General features: G+C 34.3%; 1 protein-coding gene across 2 annotated transcripts in view; it reads right to left on the bottom strand.

Moving 5' to 3' along the window:
- Nucleotides 1-15,350, bottom strand: part of LOC140171575 (neuronal acetylcholine receptor subunit alpha-3-like) — a 363,639-nt gene extending 348,289 nt beyond the window's left edge. For both annotated transcript variants that reach the window (XM_072194851.1, XM_072194850.1), the window contains exon 1: nucleotides 14,926-15,350. The gene's annotated coding sequence lies outside the window, so the exon portion shown is untranslated. The remainder of the gene's footprint in view (nucleotides 1-14,925) is intronic.
- Between the last annotated feature and the right edge of the window lie 5,215 nt (nucleotides 15,351-20,565).

The following is a 20,565-nucleotide window of genomic DNA, read 5'->3' as shown; positions in this document are numbered from 1 at the left end:
GTTTGGGTTTTCGTATACCTAGAAGAAGAAGAAGACGAAGAAGAAAAACTTGCCTCTTTTATAGGAATTCACAAAAATGAAAAAAAAAAGGAAAATGAAGCTACTACTGTAGTATTATCAATCGATTGGGAAAAATGAAAACACGTTTTAACTTGTATACGCTGAATTTAACTTCATATCTCCGATATATAATGCTGTTAAGCTAGTGCTGGGAAAACACACATGTTTGCAGACACATGAAGTAGATGTTTGCATGTTCATCGCAAGTGAGATAGATAATATCGAATTGTGAGCAATTGATTAAAGAGGAGGAGACTCATAGCACCACCGGGTGTGTTTATATCGTGCTTGCTGTACCAATTGGCCCTTTTGGACAAAGTCGTTACGTGACTTATAGACGTCAATAAAAGTAGCAATGTTTAAAGGTAAACAAATATAATAAGTATAATGTTAATGTTCGTGATATTTGAAAGATTATGATTGGTTTCCATCCGCCAAAGGAAACGTAAAACTTATTTTGAAAAATAAATGAATTTGGAACGACGACCGAATTAGATTGTTTTTCATTTTATCGTTAAAGGTGAAGGTATACATGGTACATGTAAAGATGAATAAACCCTATCTAGGAGATGTACGAACTTATGGAATTATAGATCGGTAGAAAACGTAGTTGGAAAACATTAAAATCATTAAAATACCTCAAAGGAGGAGCATAACGAAATACAAAGACACATTAAAAGTAGTTGTACTACCTGCTGAAGACCTCGCAGTAGACGTGAAAAGCCAAGCTACGGTAATTTTGATTGCAAAGACAAACTCTGAAAGTCATTAAGTCAAACGCAAAACCACATCGTAATAGGAATTTGAAAGAAGTTAATTCTGATCATCATTAATGTCAGTGAAACAATAATAGAAGCCACAGGATCAAGCTCGTATTATGTTATCGCTCAAAGAGCTAGCAGTCCCTTTAACATTCACGACTAACTTTTATCAGCAACGCCTCATGCGATCGATTCACAATGGATGTATGTTTTTTTTTCTTCCAAACTTTTAGCTGAGAGGCGAGACTTACGATGGATTTCTGGAGATTTAATTTGCTAACCAGTATAAAATGAAGTGAACAACCTAAAGTATTGTTGGTATTGTTCGTAATGTATCATTTAGAGCATTAGAATGTTCTACCAGATGAACTAGTTATTGTTACATGTTGCAACTCGCAAGAGGTCTGATGTAGGTATCAAGACTACTATGTTACAGACCGTGTGTACACGCTTATTCTTTCTCATACCTTCGGTGCAACACACGCGTGCTTCGTATCCTCTGGCGAGAGGTTGAGTCTTTAACAACAAGACTATTTCAAAGATTCTGGAGTTACTCATGTACCGATTTGTTCTCGGCGTCACTGTGTTCTGACTCAATTATGTTCTGGATCGAGTTTACATTGATTCACATTGACCCATATTCATATAGTTCCATTTGCAATCACCTGCGCGCGGCAATAGAATGCTTTCAAATTTAAAGGTACGGATATTCATATAAGAATTGATCTACGACTGCTGATATGCAAATCTATTTTCGGCCAGGCACTTGTAATGATTACCGTGATCGTTGAACGATATTGTATCGCAGTAGTTTTATTTGAAATGCAGGAAACTTAATCAAGCAGGGGATAACCAGCATACCTAAATAAAGTGCAATGTGTCAATGCACCTCCGTCAAATGTTCCAAAATGCATAAGTTTGACATGGATCTGAAAACTAGGTACTTAAAGAACATTTTCTTTATCGATTATTATACAATGTAGCAGTATTCTGAAATCATAAAACTATTGTTTGGGAACTTTTTGACTATTATACATGATAGATAGTCCGCATAAAACTTTGTAAATTTGTTTTTTAATTTACATTTTATCTGAATGGATAAAAAATCACCAATATTTGTCATTGTAAATGAATTGAGATTTGTATTTATGTATTATATAGAAAGATAAAAATATAATTGTCACAAATTTGACGAATTCAAGTTTTATCAAATTGCATCCAGTACAGTGCTTAACATTTCGTTCATAACAGGAAATACTTATTGGCTGAACAGAAAAAACACTTATAAATGTTGCCGTTTTCATTTGTCACACAAATGTACTAATAAAAAGAGATTTGATATGATAGATTCCTCTTGAAAATTGTTATTCAAAAGTAAATGTCATATAATGTCTCGACATTTTGTAAACCAAAGTTAGCAATCACAATATTCACGCTTTTGTGAAGAGCAATCCGTCAATCAAATCAACATCACTAATGATTATTTACATTACTTTTGTATCAGATGGAAATATCAACACAAAGTGAGTTACATTACTTATAGTCTTCTTGTATTATATATTCTTTGTTTGCCGATGTTGTTTATGTTTCTTTTGCTCTCCTCGTTGTTCATAAGCTTTGGGTTGAGGAAGAACGGCATATTTTGGGGTTAAATTATTATTAAGAGTTGTGGGTATGATGGTGTTGCGTACATTGTTGTCATTTTGAGTGTTATTTTATGCACCTTCTTGAGTTTGTTTTCGTAGTATTCATGAGTATATATTACTTTTGTGACACGATCTGGTCCATGTGGGTCAAAGGCGACAGATTTGAAACTGAGATAAAGGTAAAAATATGAAGTAAAAAAATCAATAAAATACATAAGAAAATAGACACCAAAAAACTTCATAACTTTAGAACCAAGTATGCTAGACCTCTGGTGTTCTCGTATTAATTGCTTTTTATGGAGAGCAATCCATCAATCAAATCAACGTACTAACTAAACATTATTTGCATTACTTTGTTTCAGAAGTAAATATCATAACAGAGTGAGCTACATTGTTATAACCTAATTCTTATATATTCAAATCTTTATTTTCCCGATGTTATTTATGCTTCTTTTCATTTTGTCGTCATCGTCAGCTTTGGGGTGAATGAAAAGTTTTGGCTGTTGATCAAGTCCTATTGGTGTTGTGTACGTTGTTGTCATGTTGGAGTGTTGCTGTTGCTTGTGCGATTTTCCACAGCGTTGAATTTGGTGTATAAAGGGATTATGAACATTAGTGCTGATGCTGTTGTTGTTGTAGTCGGCGTCCCTATTCATTTTCCCTGTTAATAATAGCATGGACCACAACCTACTTAAAATATTTCTAGCATAATAGTCTTGAGATCTATGTCAATTTCCTTAATCTTTTTGCCTAATATGACTGCATGGTACGACCGCAATCTTTATTCACCGCTTGAGAGACTAGTGTTACATAATGACAAACATACCTGAATTCCAAGCTTACAATAAGCTTCAAGTTAAATTTCTGTAAAACCTCTCATTAATAAGCTTATAGCTTTAATACCAGGCCAAGCTATGCTGAAACATTTTGCCCTTCTCATGGTTCTATCTCGTGTTCCTTTGGCAACAGTTAACACCTACAAAGTTGTCATTACATTGCGTTAATCTGATCACTGGTATGCAGTAGCAACAGTTACTAATTGAGTATGTAAAACACTTGTCGTCTTCTGACATATATAGGTCGACAATAACCTTATAATCATTTAAGATCATCTTGACAGGCAAAGGTCAATATTGTCGTATTTAATTATTTTGTTGTCCTAGTTGTTAAAGTTATTCGATATCCGACCAATTGTTTAATTATAAAAGAGGTATAGAGGTTGTCCTATATCGGCTTGTTATTGCAACACAGTTTGTGTCATCTTCGGTGTTTCCGTTGCAAAGGTAAAAGTCTGAGCACATTAGTTTATTTGAATTAATTTTCATCATATCAAATTAGCCTTTCTGAAAGGCCCGTTGGTTATTTTCCCACATAAATATTGTATCAGTAAAAATACCCAGTAATAAAATAGCGCCGCCGCGACACGCTCGTTTCTCGTCGCTTCGCGACTCGCTGCTCGTCGCGGCTTCGCCGCTCCCTTCCCACTTGACAAGGATCGTCGGGAGGGATAGCTAGTCGTCTTTGACAAAGACTAATATCAAATCACCATACCGTATCATTTTGTACACAGTCAATAATATGTACTGAAATTTTATGAACTTACTTATAGTAAGTAAAACTGTGCATAAGAATGTAGAAATTCTTCATATTCTTACTGTAATTTAGGTTGTGTTTACAGAAGGTTTTGTATGTAACAGCTGAAGTGTATCAATCAATTATACATTGGTGTAGATTTCTTTTTGACATTGGGGGTAGGGTTTGAAAACAATTTATTGAAGTATAGTGTGTCCAGCACCTTTTTGGCAATATGAAAAGGTTTATGGTATAAATGCGCTTGAAGCGTGCGAAAGATTTTGACATATTGAAGCTAAGGTGATGAAATATGGTGCAAAAGTGGAATAAATTCGCGCGAAGCGAGCAAATATTTGCACTTTTAGGTCTAAAATGGTCTAAAATGGCCAAAACCTACATACAGGCGTCAACATGGGAGGGGATGGTTGTATGGACCATCTCCCCTGATAAAATATTGGTGGGGGGGGTATCCCTCGTCCCCCGTTATTCGACCACTATGCAATTATCTCCATAAATCAAGAAAGTAAAAAGAGCTCATCATATTTACAATCAACCATTAATTGTCCACACACTCTTCTGTTACAAGCTCCCAAGCTAAATATATGAACAGCTCGACGTTTTCCTACTTGGACCTGACTGCGAGGTCGTTGTCGCAATTGCCGCACATTTCAATTGCAGTATAATATATGGAAAACATAATGCTTCCAAACAGACTTTAAATCCGTGATGTCTTCATGTTCCAAAGATTTTTTTAATAAGCAATCTGTGACAATGCCTTTTGCTAATAAAAGTAGAGAATATCGAGGCCAATCCTCGAGACATCCTTTATATCCACGATCAATATCGTTTAGCCTTTTTTTAAAGAAAATAATCCAATTTCATTTATATTTCAGACCACGATTCGTCGATAGTCCCGTGTTTCTTCATATCACACAGACTTCGTAAAGACATTATTAAAATATAGGGCAACAAAATATGTCAGAACAAACAATATATAAAACGACATAAGTCCTTTTAATACACATGGATTTCTCCTGGACCTGCATTGCGTGTTAAAGCATGAAATTGTCAATTGCCTAGAAAACTTCATTTGAGATTCATAGACTGAAATTCCGCTACAAGGGTTTAACAGTCGCCTATGTTTTATGACATAGTCGATTCAGAACAGATGGATGTTTAAACCATTTTGTAGTATTTATTTAGATTTGATCTAAGATGGTATCACAAATGTAATTTAGGCAGCGCGGAGACGACAGGCCATTCACTATTCAATTAACGGTAACAGTGAAACCATAAGTATCGGAACGTCTATGTATTTGTTAACGGCACGTGAGTGCAACAAAGAAACATGTTTACTCTAAGTGCACGTCTCTGACTTTCTTGATTCTGTTGCGAGCGTAAATAGTTACAAAAGAACATGTATGTCATTAGGCTTCTCAATATTGAGCTTCTTCTACCGAACATTAATTGAATCTTGTATAATATCTAAATATAGAATGTATTAAATGTTGTGGTCTGCAAAGTGATATACTTGAAATAAATTCAATTATTGTCAGGTCGCAGGCTGACAACGACCTATTTGTTATTGAGAAAATTACAACTTAAACAACGCCCATCAGTAGCCATTGGAAAACGAAAATCAACAACAACAACAACAACAACAAACAGGTATTTAGGACGCTATTCACAAGGTACCATAGCGTTTAAAAAAATGAATTACAAAGTTCTTAAAATAGAAGTCTTAAGATTTCCCTTGAAAATTTCTGTAGATCCAGCAGTCCGAAGTTGTCTCGGCAAAGAGTTCCAGGCATTTGCCGCAACCACTTTGAAACTTCGATCACCAACAGTGACCAATTCAGACATCAGTATCACAAGCCGGTTTGTGTCCATGGCTGATCGAAAGGGCCGGGATGGAACATAAACAGTGAATTGTTCAGCGATGTACTTAGGAGCTAAGTTGTTAAATGCCTTGTACACATACAAAAGGACTTTGAACAGAATTATCTGCTCAACAGGCAGCCAGTGCAGTTTATGAAGAAGGGGTTTAGCTTCGACTCGACGTCCAACAGCACAAGACGTGCAGCATTATTTTGCAATCTACGAACAATCACCACAATAAAGCGTTCTTACAACGTTTTTATAACTAAACTTACGAACAATTTTCACACTTTATATTGTAAACATGATCATTGTAAGCCAGTCTAAAGTCAATTCTAGAGTTCATGATGAATTTAAAACGATTGTATATTCAGCAATTGAGTTTAAAATTTGTAGAGTAAAATGCCAGGTAGTATAAAAAATTCTCGGAGATTTTTGCGAAGAGAAATTATATACTTGACAGCCCTGACTCATGACATATTGTAAAATACAGATCAAAAATGTGTCAAACAAAACAGTACGGAACAAATTAATCCCACATAAAACACATATATTTCTCCTCGACCTAATTCTAATTCCGCATTTTGTGAAATATCATGGAAATTGTCAATTGCTTAAAAAACATCATATGAGATTCATAAACTAAAATTTCGCTACAAGGGTTTTGAACCGCATATATTTCATCAAATCATTTCGCTAACTTGCATTTGACATGTTTGAAGTATTTATTTAGATGTGATCTAAGATGGTATATCATAAATGTAATTTAGGTAGCGCGGAGAACGACAGGCCATTAACTATTGAATTAACTGTGGCAGAGAAACCAGGAGAAGCATTGAAACATCTTATTTATAAGCGGTGCGTGAATGCAACAAAGAGACACTTCTCCTGTAAGTGCACGTTTATCACTTTTTTGATTCCGGAGCGAGCATAAATAGTCAGAAAAGAATAGCTATGTCATAAAACCTCCTCAATATGAAGACCTGAGCGCAAGAAGACCGTAAATCCACATGGCCCCTCAACATTGTAAACACTAAAGTTGCGTATAGTTTCGTATGGTTTGGTAATGTTTTATACATGTTCAGGGGCCAAAACAAATCTTTCACAACCTTTCATGATGTTTTCACCCTGGAACATGTATTAAACATTATAAAACCCTAAGAAACTGTACGTAACTTAAGTGTATACCTGTTGAGGGGCCAAGTGGACTTACGGCCTTCTTGCGCTCAGGTCTTCATATTGAACGTCTGTTGAACATCACATTGACAAGAGGGCTCAAGGTTGCTCTCTTAGATACGTTTTAATACAGTTGTAATGTTGTGGCATACTGTCTGCAATATTCCTTAATTGTACTAAATTTAATAAACAGTCTAATTCATTCTTCAATCATCAATTGATTTATTAATGTATTCACACGTGGTTTTTACATTTTTTGATAATCACAGTTCTTACTGCTAAGTTACGGACAACATCCTTGTCGTCTGTTCCTCTTTAGGCAGGATCTCCGCACAGCGACAACGCCTGGTAAATAATTATATTGTACAGGTAGGGAAACTAAATTAATACACAATTTTTGGTTTCAAAAGAAGCCAATTGTAAGGTTTGTATTTGAATATATGTGTTGAAAGAACATGGTGGTCGCTAGCGTGCGTTTTGAAATAAAAAACTGACAGAAATTCAGATTTTATACGAGGTGCAGAACAAAAAATGACAGTTGCCCTCATTCGTAAACACTCGGGTTATGGAACATAGCACGGTACTAGCTCCATCTAGACCACTGGTGGAGGCAGTCTATTAGAAGATGGCGTACCAGGCTCACTAACATCTTCAGAGGTCAGTCACCAGGCTATTGTCAATAGCCTTACTCGGCATGTCCCTCGGCCCATTATGCGTCTCAAAACTATTAAACAGGTCGGAACAAAATGGCCATGCGTGGCTGTTGAAGAACAAATGGATTCGATCTACCATCATGGCGATTTATGCCATGTAGATACCGGGGCGATGACACCGTGCTCCGTACGAGGGGTTTGATCGGTGATCAGTATAATTGATCGCTGATCCACATACAATTACTTGAATGATTTCCGTGTCTGGGAGTACTTTTGTCACTTTGCTTTTACTTTTTTTAAATATAAATGTAAATGTTTGCAATAAAAGCATTTTGCCTGACAATACTTATACTTAAAGTGATTACTGCGAAGAAAACAAATCCGGCCATCGTTTGTCGTTGAACTAATAACAAATCAAACATTTAAAATGAATTCATAGCCACTGCGCACGGTTTTTGATGGGATCATTTATTTCAAACAAAACATCGTGTACAACCAAATTTTAGGCTTAAACAGCTAAAAGTGATATCATGCTAATGTATACAGACGCTTGTAAGTCATTTTCAACTTTAATTTCCCTTCTTTTACAAAATTATTCACTTATAAAGTATTTTTAAAGCTTTTTTGGATATAAAATGTATCTATTAATGACAAAAGTGGTTGCGCTACTGGAAATTACTCTTTCAAGCTTTTAATACAAATAATCCCTCTTATTGTTAGATAAAATATTCCTTGTTGCTTGTTTTACCTATTCCAGCTGTTTTAATGGCAGTATTAATCACCTAACCCTTGCAAATAAAGAAATATGACTTGGGATAAATAGCGCCATATATAGTTTGCATTTAGTTAATAATGAAGCCAATTCTATATACATCAAACAACCGTGTGCTTATCCCAATCAAATTGCTCGTTATATGATATACGCACACCAGCGCGGAGGATGGTATTCCTCGGCTCCAAAGGCAAAATGTTTCAATTTTTCACAATGCCCTCCAAATAACTGATGCGCAGTTATTAACCTCTAAATATTTAAGTGATTGAAACTCTCTTCAAAAGTCACGTCACCTTGTTAAAGACGGATAATGGGAGCTCGTCATAGGCTGTTTAAACTTGTTTGGATACATCGACCCACACTTTCACCTATGGAGTTTATACTGGTACTTCGAACTCGTCACAGACTGTTTTACCCTGTTTGGATACATTGACTCACACTTTCACCTATGGAGCCTATAATACGGGTACTTCGATCCAGTTTGACATCAGTAAACGTACATAAAAAATAGAATAAGTTGGCTAATAAATGGGCCAATCCATTTTAAACACCGATTGGCTTACAACTTCCAAGCAAAACATCTTTCAGACATTATAGGGTTATTGTGACACATATAATTAAAAACAGAATTAAAAAGACTACTTTGCGTATGACGTCCTGTCAACCAGACTAAAAATGCCGTATTGCGCAGGTCAGTAACCAATCACATCGCGCCTTTGCCATGACGTCAGATGCAAACTAGTCTTCTTAATTCGGTCTTCAATTATAGCCGTCCACTGATGATGTGTGGATGAAGCTGTAGATTGGGTCGTCCTTTAAGTTGGCAGAAATGTTTAAAATAATTAGCTTTCAGATATTGTTATTGTAATTCACTAAGTAGTAACGAAGAATATTCTCCAAAATATTATTGTAAAATATAATTTTCATCAAACAAATATTCCTGCAATTGATTCATTACAAATGGATATGATTGTAACAGTGTAATATTGCATTAAGCAACAAAACCCACAAAGTGAACATAAAATCATACATACTTTTTCAGTCTTCTGATAATTATAAAACAAACGAACATCCGAAATGAAATAACTGATTTATAAAAACAAAGTTACTTACAATATCAATATCCCATTCGCTTGTTTAATCAATTTTTATACTTAATATGTGCAATGATACAGCAAGATTTTAAAAATGTTATTTTACGAAATCGATTAAAACACATACTGTACGATTTCCGTCAAATGTAAATTGTGGTATTCTTTACTGGAAATGCTGAAATAATAGTAATCATAACTGCCAGTGAACGTTTCTGTCCATTTTAAGCCGAAATAACACGATAAAGGGAAGGAAACTCCGCCGGCTATTTCAGCTGTTTAATGCAGAGTTCCATGGAGGAACTTACCGAATCCGAATACGTCATTATGTCAAAATTGCTATGTTGACCTGACAAACTAATACGACGAAGCTGGCTTATTTAGGTGTAAGTTTGTACATAACTGTGTAAACATTACAAGACACCAAGTCATATTAAAAGATTGTATACATTTTGGCTTTAAAATTCATGCATACGCGTCTGGAGAGAAAGACTCTCGATGTTTAGTTTGCTAATGCAAGCATATGTTGTGGCTATATAATTTGAAAAAATCAACAAATGTTGCCATCAAAAAACGGTAAATAAATATTCGTACTATGATTGCTATTGACTGTAAATATGACTTCATTGGTATAGCTTAGGGATGAAATCAAAACTCAAACGGCGGTTGTTCGCCGGTTCCCATTGTTTAAGACAATAGAAACCGGACGGACCGGTCAACCGCCGGTCGGGTCCTAATATATATAACACGCAAATACGAACACAAACACCCCGACATCCACCCCACGCAAACCCACCCCTACACCCCTACACCCAACCCACCCGTCCGACTGAAACACACATTATATGTTTGTTCGCCTCCTCCCTGCACTTCTTTCTTTCCTCTATCTATCCTCACAAAAAGCTCAATAAACACCCCTCACAAACCCCTCACTCCATCACAAATGAACAACACCCCTTCACGAATAAAAGATACGCAATATACACGTACACCCTTGAGCATTATGTGCAGCTTGATGACAGAAAACAGTACACATATCCAAGTAATCTACAATATTAGGAGGAGGCACGAGCGCCAATATTTGTAACCAAATTTTGGGAGTAATCTAACCCAATTTTACCTGCCATCCTACATCATTGTCCTTTGCATTTCGTGCTTGATCTAAGTCAGGTTGAACTCACATTGTAAGAAACTGGAACATACTGTGTTCTTTGAAATTGCAATATCGTCGTCAATAATTGAAAGAAAAGAGTATATTTTATTCTTCACAATTTCATCTTCACTTTCGTCGATTCATTTTCAAATTTAAGGTCTTTATTTCCGCTTTCTAGCGAAACTTAATTTATTTTATATTGGCAATACTACTGCTTTATTGCGACGATGTTTATCTTTTTATATGGAACATTTGAACAATAAGATTGTTAATCTATTATTATCTGAATCTAAAATCCAAATCTGTATCACAAAATAGAGTCGTAATTATTTGATATATCGAGTGCCTTAAAATATTGTTTGCTGTGATGAGTTCCATGATATCTGCATACAGATCTTTAAAAGCTTATATTTGATTAAATAATTATGTGCAATATGAATGTCAATTATGTTTACTTGTTTGATTTTGCTTTCTGAATTTCTCTCTGAAGTATTGTGTACATATGTTGCGACCACATGTGTGCTTCTGGTTAGTATATATACGGCGCCAATAAAGTATCCTTACACTTGGAAAAATAATCACAATTTCCAAACTGAACAATATTGGGGTAATTTTTTTAATAGATGTACTATCTAATCCTGCACATTATGACACCAAATTGAATCCAATGTGACTTCAAGAAGCAAAGTTACAAGCATTTGATTAGACGAAGGTCCAGTTTTAAAAGTGACAAACTGGCCTATTCAAAACTTCACAGACTAGACATCTGGTTTGAGAGTGGTGAATGGCTAATTTATGCGTTTGGCTTTAATTTAAAACAAAAGGAACAAAAGAAAACTGAAACAAAAGAACTGACAAATAAAATGAAAGTTATGAAAAGTACAGAGAAGTAAAAACTGAAATAAAATTGCTTTAAATAACGCTTCATCGAAGAAACTGTGTTGCCTCATTGTTGGAATCTTTCTGCGCCTTGTATAGGCCAGTTTGTCACTTTTAAAACTGGACCTTCGTCTATTCAATTGCTTGTAACTTTACTTCTTGAGGTCATATTGGATTCAATGTGGTGTCATAATGTGCAGGATTCGATTGCACATCTATTAAAAAAAACTTTACCCCAATATTGTTCAGTTTTTGAAATTGTGATTATTTTTCCAAGTGTAAGAATACTTTATTGGCGCAGTATATAAAAAGATAAATTTTAATTTCAAAATTACTTACTTCACACAGCTCAGGCAGATTTTACGTGTATACATGATTAATTAGTTTCGTTTCATTTCATATTTTGTTGTAATCAGCATATAAGTTAAAACTCCATGAGAACTACCTGCCGATTGGCCAAAAAGAAATTTCATTATCAATTGGACCAATCAGCAACATTGTTAGAATAATTACACCATACACAAAAAAATGGGGTGAATTATTCACAAAGCTTCATTCTGATTTGGTGATTAAAATAAAGATATCATGTAATTGGCCAATCAGAGGCAATGTTAGATCGGCAGGCAGTGCTCAGGGGGTTAAAGTCCGGCTAAGAGTAGGGTGTTGTACCGTACTCTTACAATACCGTATACAGTTTAATAAAGTATATGTTTTTATTGTAATTTTGATTTGAGATGATAAAAATACTGGGCAGTACTTAAAAGGAACTTTACCTTAAGAGAAATTTCAAATGGTCAAATGGGTCAATCCATTATGGCTTAATTCATTATGAGAAACTTCACATTTTCAAATGGCTCAATACATTATGAGGACCAATATTTGTAACCAAATTTCGGAGTAATCCTAACCCAATTTTACTTGCCATGCTATATCATCGTCCTTCGTCTTACAATCTTGATCTAAGTCAGGTTGAACTCACATTGTAAGAAAATAGAACATACTATATTCCTTGAAATTGCAATATCATCTTCAATAATTGAAAGAAAACAGTATATCTTCTTCTTTACAATTTTCACTTTTGTCAATTCAATTTCGAATTAAGGTCTTTAATTTCCGCTTTCTACTGAAACTTAATCCATTTTGCAATACCGCTGCTTTATTGCGATGATGTTTATCTTTTCATATGAAACATTTGAACAATAAGATCGAAGTTTGTTAATCTATATAATCTGAATCTAAAATCCAAATCTACAAATTGAAGTCGTATTAAAATTAATTATTTGATTTATGTATTAAGAAAGTGCTTCAAAGTGCAACATGTTCCATGATACATTTTTAATATTTGCATAAAATTCTTTCAAGCTTAAATTTGATTAAATAATAATATGTGTAATATGAATGTCAATATGTTTAGTTGTTTGATTTCGCTCTCTGAATTTCTCTCTGAAGTATTGTGTAAATATGTTGCGACCACATGTGTGCTTCTGATTAGTGCATACAAAAAGATACATTTCAATTTTAGAGTTACTTACTTCACAAACTCAAAGTAATGTTTGCTGTATTAATGGGTTCCATGATACATGTTTAATAGCTGCATACAATTCTTTAAAAGCTTAAATATTAAATATGTGCAATATGAATATCAATATGTTCAGTTGTTTGATATCGCCCTCTGGGTTTCTCTATGAAGTATTGTGCAAATATGTTACGACCGCATCTTTGCTTCTGAATTTCATATATCAAAAGATACCTATTGCACAAACTCAAGCAGATTTTTCATGTATGCATGATTTTATAAGTTTCTTTCCATTTTCAATAAGTTTACAGTGCGGCTAAGGATAGGGTGTATACCGTTCTTTTACCCTCTACTATATTGTGTATATGTATTGTAATTTTGATTTGACATAAGATATTGGTTTTAACCATTAAAAATGGTTTTAAAAATGGTCAAATGGCTCATGATCCACGTATGATGAGCGCCCACTGACACCATCAAAAGACCCAACAAACACAAATGTCGGGGTAAATAAAGGGTATATAAAGGGTATAAAACATTTTCATAACATTAAAAAACATTTTTTGATAACCTGCTGCAAATATTTTAACATAGTGTTATTTAAGTGTTGACAAAATATTTCGCAAATAATGTTTTCAAAATATAGTTTGCACTAACATTTTGAAAACATTTTAAAAATATTGCTTTAATGTGTTTCCATGCAAAACGTTTTAAAACGTTTTCAAGAGCTTTATATAACCCGACATTTAATGTTTTTAAAACGTCTTTACCTCTGACAACTTTGGTCAATCATGGGTAAAGCACCAAATGTTCTCGAATATTTTGTTACATTATAATTTTGTAAAGGTTTAACGGCAAGCTATAGGACGATACAAATCTAGAGTCTTTAAACTTTTTAAAATTAAAATTCATTGTGGATTTCTTAAACGCTTAGCTCCTCCTGACGACAATGAAAGCATCTTTATCTCCTGACGACCATGAAGTCATCTTTTATCTAATCGTATGCGTTGTCCGAATACGGCAGATACAATTTTTAAGGGCAAGGCTTCTCAAAGCAATGTAAATACAACCCGTACCAATAGACGTTTTTGTCTTCTCTTCAACGTTATCTTCTTCCTTCCCTTTTCCTTGTCTTTTTCTTCTTTTCTTCTTCTTCTTTTCTTTTTCAATATATACGTCGTTTTTAAAGAAATGGCAAATTCTCGGTGTGTTTGAAAGCACAAAAAATGTAAATACACGTGTAGAACATATATAAATACATGTACATCGACAAAAGTGCAGTGAATATTCTGATAGTTATCGTTCTATTAAAAACTTTTAAAATAACAGGACGTACGTTTTCCGATAAGACATTTCAAATGTGCGAAGCTTCTCCAATTTGACGTTTTTTCCTCTCTTCAACGTTAGCCTCTTCTCCCCTCCTCCTCATTTTTCTTGCAGTTTCTGTTTTCCTCCTCCTCCTCTTCTCCTTTCTATCATTGTTGGTGTCTTTGCTTTCTTCTTTTTTCAAATATATCCTTTTTTTAAAAGAACTCTCGATGTGTTTTCTCTTAATACAAAGTACACATTTTGTAATACATCGACAAAAGTGTAGTGAATAATAAATAAAAACAATTTGTATCTTTAAGGAAATAACCGATACCACATTTTGCGCTATATGCGCTATAAAAATTCGAAATGTATTTATTTATTATTATTTATTTATTTATATATATATATATATATATATATATATATATATATATATATATATATATATATAACTTACCTGTCAGGTGGAAGAGGATCAAACAAAATGTCCAAATAGACTTCATCTTGTTCCATAAAATCTGTATATCCCAAGCCATACTAATATATAAATCCAAACATAAACACCACATAAAGACACAAAAATAAAACGGTATGATCCAATCAAGTTCCTTGCGCTAGTGCAAATGCATGTTCCTTTTGTTCCTTTGAAATTGTAATACTTTTATCGTCCATGAATTCCTCAATATCCAATGCCACAAATCCTGAAACCATTTCGTGTTCGTTATCCCAGCTGCAGTAGTGTCTATGAATGCCAGGGAACTGGTCCAGTGTCAAACAAGGCAATGAGCGCATACTCCTCCAAGCTGGCTACTAACAAGCTCACAGATGCATCACTTTTCAGAGTATAGCAGTTAATGATAACAGTACAAACTATTGGCTGCTGTTATTCGTCAGAAATTTTCTGGTATAAAACATGTAGTTGCTACATCAGGTGATATGTTGCTATATAATAAAATATGTATTGAAAACCAGCTTGAACATACCAGTGATGACCATTCGCTAAATAATGTAATTTTGCATCCAAATGTAATGCAAAAGGTAACATTATTATCTTAATTCCACATAACAAGAAGTGAAAATATAACAGAATACAAAGTCTATTTTATTGCTCTCGTAAGTCGAGAAAAGATAGGTGTCTGATATTGTGTCAGTTTGCTTCAATTTCAATTAAGTCGTGTCTACCACAGTGGTCTAACTAAAGTGCCATTGGATGACACCAGCGACCAATATACTTCGAGCGCACTTCTAACTTCATCATCGATAGTATCAAAAAAGGAGCAATATTAAATTTAACAGTGGACCGTAAATGCATCATGCACTCACACACTTATTCAAGCATAAATGTCCGTCTTCTAAATTAATGGCACCCTTAAACAGACAATATTGTGAACTGTGTCGATTTTGAACACTCTCCAATGGTGCGACAGGTATTGAGAAATTGTGTCAGGCAATATGATTATGAGGAGTGTGAGCTGTGTCTGGAAAAAGACAGAAGGGTAGCAGCTGCAGTCGCGACATCACTATTGGTGGCGCTGTGCTGGTTAAACTGGTGTGTGTTGTTCACGGCCATGGCTAAATTAAGTGTTCTAGTCTTAAGGGATCATTTTGTGACGTATTAATCTTTCTTTGCATATTATCCCCAATATAATAATCATTTGAACACTTTTTCAAATTGGACTTCTGCATAAACGTTTTAAAAAAGCCGCACCTGCAATCTCTAAATTACGGTACCGTCTACAATACTGAGTGATTTGGTCAATTGTTTTACAATTTCTACGTCGTAGTGGGGTGTGTGTATTTTGGGAGTGTACCGGTTGGGGATTGGGTTTTAAGTGTGTGTATAGATAACCGGTCAATATCAAAGTATCTACTGTTTACATTACATAAGTAGTATTACGGGTTTGTTTAAACTACGTGGTGCGTGCGGGTTGTGTGGGGTAGAGTTGGGTGGGTGTGTTTATATTTATGGTAATAATAGTCAACGTACGATATATATACGAGTATAGAACTTCATATTCATAGTGCCTGGTGTCCCACATTACTGGCAAAGTTGCTTTCCGCAGCAATAAGTCTCGTTTTTATAGTCTACTTTTTGCATAATTGTAATACCCAATACCATGTGAAAGACTAAGTCTGAAGTGCTTAAGGGACTCGATCTTTTGTGCGTAATTATAGATGGCCAGGGATTCACTCTATCATTAAAAAATATTTGAAGAAGTCAAATTCCTAAAACCAAAACAAAACATTGCGACGCAGATAATTCCCGACTTACGCAATTTCATCATCACATCAGTGTCTTTATTATTTGTTTGAAACCTTTCCCAAACGTGCGTGCTATTTATGCATAAAACGGCTAATCTATCTTTACAAAACGCGTCTTTTTTAGTAAACAAAAGGCTAAAGATGGCATTATGAGATTTATCTTTTATCATTACACTCATCTGCTCAACTGCCACGGTGGGCGAGCGGTAAAGCTGGTTCGAGTCCCAACGAAGCCTGTGGAAAGTTTTTTTTCGAAATTCATGATCGCATTCCGAAATGAGTCACTTGTCGGTAAATCATGTATCGTATCCTTAAATTATAGTAAAATTGAGATTTTTTTTTTTTTTTTGAACAGATTCCCGGGCGCGCCAATTTCCCCATAGAGCTCCACAGTTAAGCGGCTAAATGGTTTTCTTTCATTTTACCTCATCATTTCGACTTGACAGTTGTTACTGATATTATGTAATAGTTTTTGGCAAAGAATAACAAAATTAAAAAATGACCGAGTCATACATTATGGCTTTAAGGGTATACATACGAGGTATTGTTGGTCGAATCAGCCAAAAAAAATTGATTTTCATTATCTGAATCAATATATTATTGAAAAATAACACTTTGGTGTTTTGCAAAAGTTCATTCTACAAATCATATACTTTGAAAACTTGCTTAATTTATTGTTGTTAATGAGTTATGTACGTTTTACAAAAGTGTTGTTGTTTCAGCCCTCTTTACAACATAACTCAAGAACCACAGGACCTACAAAAGTATAGGCCCTATCTGTTATATTTGAATTCTTCTACAAGCTCGCTATGAATTGAGCAATGCAATTTTTGATAAAGCTCACTACCATTCGCAAGATGCTGTGAACTCCTTTTTTTCTGCTGCTTCGACCAACAATACATTGTATTACCTTAAGGGGGAATAATACCCTGATTTTCATCAGTACCCCTCTTCTTTTTTTTCTTGCAAATTTATGAAGTACATAAATATGTTCATCACCTCATGTCCTGAACTTATAAAATATATCTCCATACAAAGTGTTTTAAAACCATTTTAGTAAGTCATTTTAGCCCTATATATTTTTGGTTTACTGTATCCTAGTAACTCAGATGCGTGTTTCATAACAAACCATAATTTATTCTATTCAACATTTTCAAGTAGGGTACATGAATAGAATACATTAAATCCTTTGTTATACTCTCTATGGAAAATCTAGTGCCCGATCTAGTGGTGCATGCAAAATATATAACACTGAATAAATTAAATAAACACTTACACAATGGATGCATAGTCATTAGTCATACTATAATGTGTTGTTAGGAGAAGAAAAGGCTATTAGGTCACCGTATGTCAGGTTCAGTTCAATTGGTTCAGGTCAAATTTAAGCATCAATTTTGAATACACACATGAGAGTCTGTGATATCATAATGAGGCATAATTTTGATATTCTGTCTTTAACTGGATATATATCGAGAAGTGCAAGGTGGATATACTAATATACCTTGGGATGTAAATGGTGAGTACAATTTAGAATGCCTAGTTGAGATGGATTTCACAAATAAATATAAAATAGTTACCAAAATCATAAAAGTTAAGCTTACGGAAAACTACCCAATATGGTGGTATAGGTGACAAGAAATACAATTTTTTCAACATTGCTGTAGTATGGTTGTGGTAACCTGTTACCCGTGGCTTAATTAAGTTTCAGTGAAATAATGTCGCAAGTTAAAAATACAAAATATAGCTCAACATTGAAAATAGAAGCATTTTAACCAGTTCCTTTTTGATAGTTGTGGAGCACCAAGTTCATGAAGTCATAAAAGAAATCAGGAACCACTTATTCCCATTTTACATATCAACTTTATTTCCCTAATTTCCCAGCAAACACAAAACGTTTTCGACATCATTCGTAAAAGGTTATAAAAGGTTGTCAGAAAACGTTTAAATGTCGGGTTATATAAAGGGTATATTAAGAGTATAAAACGTTTTCTTTACCTTAAAAAACATTTTTGGATAATCTACTGCTCAGCAAACAAAAATGTTTTACAGAAAACGTTTAAATGTCGGGTTATATAAAGGATATAAAAACGTTTTAATAACATTCCAAAAACATTCTTGAAAACTTGATACAAAACATTCTAAACAGAATGTTATTTTGGGAGTTGAAAAATATTTTGCGAAAAATGTTTGCCCAAAATATTTGCAATAACGTTTTAAAAACGTTTTCATGACCTTTATATAACCCGATATTTAAATGTTATTAAAAGGTTTTGAAAAGAACATTTTAAGAACATTTCTGTGTTTGCTGGGTTCAAATATTTTAACATAATGTTATTTAAGTATTGACAAAATATTTGGCAAAAATGTTTGCAAAAATAGTTTAAAATAACATTTTTGAAAACATTAAAAAATATTGTTGTAGTGTGTTTTCATACAAAACGTTTTAAAATGTTATCATGACCTTTATATAACCCGACATTTTAATGTTATTAAAACGTTTTTACCTAAACCAAAAGCCAAAATATAACTTATTTAAAACGTTTTTAAAACGTTTTTGTGTTTGCTGGGGTGTTAGCAACACATATCCAAAATTTTAACGAAATCCGTTGATAGTAAGCTTTCCAAAATGAAGTGAATTTAAATCATCAGTGATGTACCGCCTTTTGGCTTCTACTTTTAAAAGCATGTAAGCTACGTTGATACCGATGCCACCAATAAAACGAGAAGATTTGCCCCTTCATTTTGCATACCATTTGTTTTGTAATTTCTTCACAAAATGCAAAAAAAAATGCAAACAAAAAATCAATGGGTGTAGTACCCCCTTAATACAAAAGCTTCATTTTGGGGACATTGTTTAGGTTTTTAGATTTCTTCTTCTATGTTTGTACTGATAACTTCCTTGAGAGTTCCAATTGTTATTATTGCCACCTAATAACGAAAGCTTACACTATGCACCACAATACCTCATCCCGATGGCATACGGTAGTTCAATAACCTCGATAAAACACTCATAGTGCAAATTTTGACCTCATGTTGCGGAGTATAAGATTTTGTACCCAAATTTTCTAAGGTCATTTAATGAATGTACAAATGTATTGGAGTTAAAGAACTGTGGCCTGATAGATGAACATGTTGTGAATCCTAGTGTTACGTGACCAAATAAACACCTATTGCTATTCTTGCATCCCATACTTCGCCTTTCTTCTTCTCGTCTAAGTACCTACTTTGGCTTCACTTCGTGACACTGAGGTCTGAAATATTAAAAGCAAACAGCTCTACGTTGACAGGTATTTAGGACGGGTCAGCTGGGGCTTCATTAATGTTTGACTGCAGCCTTGTCCTTAGTATCTGGTCGACGTATTCAGGACAAGTATATTGCATAATAGAACAGAAAACCCTGTTTTTTCGTCGATAAACCTGGTTTTCAATCGACAAACCAGGTTTTTCAATCGATTGTCATAGTTTTTGAAAAACCAGGTTTATCGACCGAGAAATCTGGTTTTCGCCGATAAACTTGTTTTTTTCCATTCGATTGTCATAGTTTGTTTTTTTAACCTGGTTTTTCAATCGAAAAACCAGGATTTTCGAATTTGATTGTCATAGTTTTTGATAAACCAAGTTTATCGACGAAAACCAGGGTTTTCTCTATTGTGCAATATACTTGCCATAGACGGGTCAGTCAGGGTTTCACTAATATTTGGCCGCACATTATCAAATCTGAGGGAAGTGGTTCAGTTTATGCGGTTTTGTTAAAGTGGGAAAAAGTTAAATGTCCTCTAAACTAATGTGAAGTAGCAATGAGCCATTACATACGCATATTAAATCGCCCTTGACC

The sequence above is a fragment of the Amphiura filiformis genome, chromosome 15 (assembly GCF_039555335.1).
Source record: "Amphiura filiformis chromosome 15, Afil_fr2py, whole genome shotgun sequence".
Taxonomy (NCBI): Eukaryota; Metazoa; Echinodermata; class Ophiuroidea; order Amphilepidida; family Amphiuridae; genus Amphiura; species Amphiura filiformis.
Note: the sequence above shows the minus strand (reverse complement) of the source record. Positions and strands in the feature narration are given on the sequence as shown.